The sequence below is a fragment of the Electrophorus electricus genome, chromosome 6 (assembly GCF_041902795.1).
Source record: "Electrophorus electricus isolate QZ-2024a chromosome 6, ASM4190279v1, whole genome shotgun sequence".
NCBI lineage: Eukaryota > Metazoa > Chordata > Actinopteri > Gymnotiformes > Gymnotidae > Electrophorus > Electrophorus electricus.
In genome coordinates this window covers 35,311,087-35,317,763 of record NC_137502.1, presented here as the reverse complement: position 1 = coordinate 35,317,763, position 6,677 = coordinate 35,311,087, and the positions used below count along the sequence as shown (strand labels likewise).

Sequence of the window (6,677 nt, the reverse complement as noted above, 5' to 3'; positions counted from 1 at the left end):
GCCCCTCACTGGTCTCGAGGCTCACCCGAGGAGTGATGTGAGTAATGTAACCTGACCCTATCGGTCCTCCGTCAAGTGCCTGAATGCAAAAGGGAGAAGGTAAGGCTATGGCTCTTATTCCTAATTTTTTTGTGAACCCCCAATCCATAACATCACTGGTGGCCCCAGAATCGACCAGTGCCAGGGTCAAAAGCACACCTCCCTTGTGGATTACCTTAACTGGTATCCTACACAATGATCACAATCCTACACAATGTTTGGAGAGTAACTCACCGCATTGCTCTCCTGGCATGCGTCTTACCTCAGCCACGCCCTGTTGCATAGCAACAGACCCTTCCAGTCTCGCTTGGGCAGACCCTTCCAGTCTCACTGGCGAGTCCACTGAAGGGAAGGGACTCAGAAGATCCTGCTGGCTCCACCCAACCGCCCTCTTTCTGGTTGTTGTGGTGCCCCTCGGTCCTCCTCAGCCCTGGCTCAACAGCCTCAGCCCCCCCCTCCCCCCCCAAGAAATTCCTGGGGGTGTTCCCCTCCATTTCCGGAGAAGACCTGGACAGCAGTCGCGGTCCTCTCCCCACTGTCCTGGGATCCAGGCAGCAGCCTACGCAGCTTCCGCTAGGAAGTCCATTTTTAGCTGCGTGAGCCGGCGTCCTGTGGTGGTCGGTTATTCTGTAACGCGTGTGGCCCGAGTGCCCAAGGGCGTGGAGCAGGACGCACAGACACACAAACATTTAATTGAAACATCTAAACACAACGGTACTCACACGTATTACAAACAAGGAACATGAAACGGCTAATGTTAAACAGACACGATAAATAAGAATACATCTTAAATTAACACGTTATATTCACACATTATGCCAACAATAACCGACAACACTGCACACAACGACGAGAGTTTGAATACACAAAAGACTAACACAATACAGGTGTGTGCAGGTGTGGCTACGAACATGACCCTCCCACTGCACGCGGCGAGCCAAACCATGTGACTCGCGAGAGGCGAGCGTTCCGTGACAATTAGTTTGTGTAATAGCCCAATACATAATAAAATATATTTTGCTGTTTTTCACGTGATTGTTTTTTTAATATAAGTGTTGTCTAAGCACTTTTAATGTATGCCATATTAGGACTTGAATTTGCTCTGAGTGGCCTGTCACCTGTTTTTTTTACTTTTTACTGTTTACTCTGTTTAAAGAAACCACGTTCTCTGACCCTGCAAGTGTTCTGTGACACCTATAACTTCACCACTCTCAACCACCTCTCCCCAAACCATGATTTCTGTTAAATTAACCATATGAAGTCATATGAAGTATGCCTACTGTGGGCAGTTTTTTATTTATTTGAATCATTTCATGTTCAAGAACTTACCAGTTCACACACTTTCACAATAAAAAAACAGCTTCTTTGCTTGTTGTCCAATTTTTCTTTGTATATATATTTCACTGGTTTGGCTGGTTGTCTTTGCAACACCTCCAGTCTAAAATCATGTAGGAAATCATCAAAATATTCACTAAACATTTTACTGGAGTTACACATGAACAGAATATATGTTGCTGTTCCTAAAACCAGTACCAGTCATACTTACATACTTGACTGAAGCATTTTGTGTTCATGTCTGCTTTCACACACACCCATGAATGGCATTATTTAATACACCCACACAAGGTTTATGTGGCATTTGTGTATTTAGGGCAGACACACTCCTGGTTTTCTTTTGTTAGGAGACCATTCTGTTTACTGTTTCTGATCTCCTGTGTTCTGCTAGGAACACCCCATGCTAAAGCTAGTCACAGATTTTAGTGACTGCAATGGGTTCTTTTACAAAGACATAGAACCTTGAGGGGTGGATCAAAATGACAAGAAGATCTGTCAGAAATTTTAAAACTTTTTTCTCTTTGCTACACTCTACTAGACCAACCACAGGATCCCTCTATACAGTGCATACACATTTGACAAGCCATGCACTGAAGAAGAAAAATCTGGATACTCCACTGATCCACAGATACAATCTATACTGCTGTATTAGGCATGTTGTGTCTTTATAACGATCTATAATACAGAACTGCACAGCTGAGAAACTATAAGGGAAATGTCCACCAGAAATGACCAGTCCATCATTTTGATATGCTGATATATGCTGATATATAAGGTCTGAGTGCGTGTATTACAGTAGTCTGTTTGTGAAATGATCTAGGAGGGAAAGCTTAAATTAAATGATCAATTCCCTCGACTATATTCATAAAATACACATCCTCATGTATGCATGGCATGTCTTTGTCATCTTTACTGCAGTAATAGGATGGCAGACTAATGTAATACATCTATTTGGTGGTCTTTAAAGTGGTTTTTACCTTCTATTAAGTAAAATGCACATTTCTTCACAACTGTGTCTAATCAACTTAACTACAATATTTAATTTTTTTAATCTAAAAACACAAAGGCTTTATCGTTTTTGTGAATATCAAAACCATGTTTCTTTTCAATTAAAACACTTTTTAAAAACAATTTTTATATTATTTAACTGGGAGAAAATCAAAATGGAAGGCTAAAGAAAGAAGGAAGAAAACCAAAATGGTTCATTGAGCCGCAGGTACAACATATATTACAACATATATTACAACATGTATTAGAAACTTTCTCAGCCGGTTTGTTCAGGCCTGTATGCTGCAGAACCTTCTGGCAGATGGCAGCCCGGTGAACAGGCCGTGTGCTGGATGGTTCCTGTCTAGCCGGATCTTTTCGATTTTCCTCAAGCAGCGGGACCGATGGATGTCCCGTAAGATTGGAAATGTGCTGCCTATGACGGATTCTGCGGTCCTCACTACTCTCTGATGGGCTTAGCGGCCGCTTGCAGTGCAGCTGCTCTATTGTGCCTGAGTTGGTGAGGATGTCAGGGCGCAGACCAAACACCCCGAGCCTGGAAGAAGAGGTGCTGGTGGGCTGATCTCACCGCTGTGTTGGTGTAGAGGGACCAGGTGAGGTCATCAGTGAGGTGTACACTGAGGAATTCAACATTACTGACTTTCCACTTTGGCTCAGTGCAGTGACTTCTCCCCATCTCTAAACCACTTCTATGTCATTGTGAACCGAATGTGGGCAAAAAATAATTATTAAACAATTATATCATGACATGCTTCGCTGTCTACTTCACATTAATACAAGTTAGCAGTGACATGGCTAGGAGGTGTGGATTTGTATTTTTCAAAGGAAACTGTGAGGTCATGGTAAGGGCTGGGAGTTCCTGGGTTGTACAGAAGCTTAGTTTTACTGGGGTTGAGTGGTGTCTGTCATCCATGACAAAATGTCAGTCAAGCATTCTTTGATACATCTGAAACCTGCGTGTCAGAGGAGAGGAAAGAAATAATTATTCGGGTGTCGTCAGCATTGCAGTGGTTGGAGAAGTCATGAGCAGATATAATATCACTAAGAGAAAAAGTATACAAAGAGAAGAGAAGAGGACCTAACACTGAGCCCTGGGGGAGTCACCGGGAGTTTTGGCTCCTTCACTGCTCTGAGAGCTGTTTCTGTCAAATGTGCTGGTTTGCAGCCCGACTGATTGGGATCGTGGAGCTGGCTTCTGGGTGAGGAAAAGACATAATTGATTGTACACTGCTTGTTCAAGAACTGTTAAGAGGAAAGAGAAAAGTGATATCAGTCTGTAATTTGTTATGATGAAGCTGACAGGTGTGTCCTTCTTTAAGATTGGCACCACCTTGGCAATTGGTACATGTCCAGAGGATAAGGAGATGTTGATGATGCCAGAGATGAAGAGAAGCAGATCTCAGATCTGGAATGAGGTCCAGGAGTTGAAGGATTTTACCTGAGAAGAGAGGAGAAAAAAGAGAGTTGGATGTAGGAGAGTGAACACTGGATGGAAGAGTGGGAACAGAGGAAAAGGACTGGTGGATTGCTGTAACCTCCTCAAAGAAGGTGCTGAAATCCTCAGCTGTAAGAGATGAGGAAGGAGGGGGAGGAGGACAGTCAAGGAGAGAAGAAAAATACTGAAGAGCTTCTGAGGATCAGATGCCGGTGATTCAAATGTACCTCTGGTGCCAACCCTTACACTGAGAAGTCAGTATTCAGGTGATGATGATCTGATGTGAAGTTCAGGATTGGTGGAGTGCTGGGTTGGGTGACGAACTGCCTGCTGGGTGTTGTAGTGAGATGAGGAATCAGGCGATATGACAGTCGCTCCAACCACGCCTGTGTTAAATACAGTAAAAGATACTATTGGCCATCTATGGCAAAAGACAGGTCATTCATAACTGTAAAATATAATTTAAAAAAATAATTAACATCAATTCCACATTGTTCACAAAGGTTTAATGTCAAACTCCTGAATTAATCCTCTATTAAAAGTATCCAATGTATAAATCCAAAATAACTCTTTGCCATAATTTCTTAGCAGTGTTTCCATCTCTTCTGTTAGGGACGGTCAGCATTGCTCAGCCAATTACTTTAATCAAGCAACACTGCTCCGCCAGTTACCTTAAGCCTTCCCAGGTGGTGTGGAACATTCCATTTTTGGCACTGATGGCAAAACTTCAAGGTTGTTGTATGAATATTGTACATTGTTGTGACAAGTAAATCAGAATCAGAATAAAGCAACATAAAACTCAGTATGTTTATTTAAATCCAATTTTGACCCATACTGAACAATATTTGAAAATTAAGAAATATCTCCAAATATCTTTCCCGTGATATATGACATGGCTGGAGGTGAGTGACACTGGGGCGAGGTAGAACGTAAACAATGAACACAGTTTAGTAAACGGTTCACAAGAATAAAAGGCAATGGACAAACACCTAGAAGCCTTTGGCAGAATGACTTCTGAAGATTTGTTTTGAAATTCCATTCCATGTTCCTTCTAAGAAAAGGGGAACAATGCAACAATAGTTTAAAAAGTTAACATTACTCACAGTACTTTAGTTCCTCTCACATTTTTGAGAGAACAATAATAATAAATAATACATTTGCAATACTTCCAGAATGAAGTCATTAAAATCATAAGAATGAGGTTGTAATATTACAAAAAAGGTTGTAATTTACCAAAATTGTTCGAGAAATAACATAATGACAAAAAGATGTACAACTAGAAAACAGCAATATGAGCAGTCTGTCAGTATGAGGTTGCAGGTAACACAAGATGTTAGCAACACCACGGTCATGGATTCAGTTCCCAGGAGGCACTAATGCGTAATTAAATCATCAATGTAAAATTACACTGACAAGCACACTGCAGCATTATTAGAAGCAATAGCAGCATTCAGAATTTGTCACTTTAAGACCATTAATACACACAGGAAATAAAATGCATACATGATCAATTTTATGTTTGCTGTTACTTCCATTAACTACTTCAAACCAAGTGGTCAAAAATGACAGTCACTTCTGGGTGAGAGTATGCTTGGTGCGATTGTTGCTGCTGCTTCTCACTGGATCTTACAGTTATTGTTGCTGTGTTTTCTTTCCCGAATCTTAATTCTGGATTACATTTTTGGCTTACATCCTTTCTTTTGGTCTCCTGTATACAATACATGACTCCTCACAAGTGTCTTCGTCGCCTGTTCTGTGTGTGTCTTGACCGTACCTGCCTTCCTGCTGCGAGCTCCTTACTAACCTTCACTTTGTCTGCTTGTTTACTGGTTGAGTTTTTAACCGCTGTATAAAGTTGCTGGCTGCCAGGTATTTGGTTGATATGTGTGTCCTTGCTGTTCGTAGGCTAGTTGTTGGTTGGTATAGCTGGATGGCTAATGTAGCATGGTAAGAAGGTCCGAGAGCTTTTTTCTACCGATGCGGACTGGTTCTCTGCCAATAAAGATCTGCCATGATCTTTTCTGGTTGTATGCAGCATCTTTTTACCATTTTTTGCTTTTGAGTGCTTGTGGCTGGCCTTCCTGCCTGTCAGTACTGGGCTATGGTGTTCTGGTACACACCATCACAACTCCACAGCCTCTGTTCCAGTTATGATCTGGAGTCTTCTATCTACATACCATGCCAGTCACTTGACATTGCTTACCAGTTCTCTACGTACCACTCATTTGACTCTGCTATTCTTGTTATCTGGACAAAGGCACCCGGAGAATTAACTTTGAGGTTCTTCACCCTCTTCCTCGCTCCGTTTCCCAGCCCCTTGGGAAAACTCTAGGACTAATCCACTAAACTTTGCATTGCTCAACTGTCGCTCCCTCACAAATAAAGCTTCCATATGCCACAATCTCATTGTTCAAAACTAATTTGACTTATCTTTTCTTACTAAGACTTGGCATAAACCTGGGGACTTCCTATATCTTAATCTACTAACACCCAGTGGCTATAACGATTTGGCTAAGCCCAGAACCCAGGGAAGACTGGTGGTCTGGCTGCTGTCTATATTAACACTCAATGTGCCTGTCTGTACCTTTCATGAGGTATCTGCATTTGAATATCTGGTGCTGAAACTAATTGTCTCCTTACCAGCACTGTTTTTATTAATCTACCGACCACCCAAAACACCATCAGACTTTCTGTCAGAAATCAGTGAACTTCTCACTCTGGCCAGTTCTATGTGTTCATGGGTGTGCTAGGGGACTTTAATATCTATGTGGACTATTTTTCTCTGACTCAACATGTTGATTTTGCTACCCACTCTCATGGTCACACAATAGATCTAATCTGCTCCTCTGGTTTAGATATT

General features: G+C 41.8%; 1 long non-coding RNA gene across 5 annotated transcripts in view; it reads right to left on the bottom strand.

Annotated features, from left to right (window-relative positions):
• Positions 1-1,305: 1,305 nt before the first annotated feature.
• Positions 1,306-6,677, bottom strand: part of LOC145658645 (uncharacterized) — a 25,016-nt gene continuing 19,644 nt past the window's right edge. For 3 of the 5 annotated variants that reach the window (XR_014124324.1, XR_014124326.1, XR_014124323.1), the window contains 5 exons: positions 4,807-4,868; positions 4,045-4,203; positions 3,713-3,820; positions 3,461-3,577; positions 1,306-3,335 (listed from right to left, as the gene is read on the bottom strand). This is a non-coding gene — a long non-coding RNA (uncharacterized LOC145658645). Of the gene's footprint in view, positions 3,336-3,460; positions 3,578-3,712; positions 3,821-3,917; positions 3,947-4,044; positions 4,204-4,806; positions 4,869-6,677 lie in introns of all 5 variants that reach the window. The other 2 variants (XR_014124327.1, XR_014124325.1) reach the window with 2 other exon arrangements.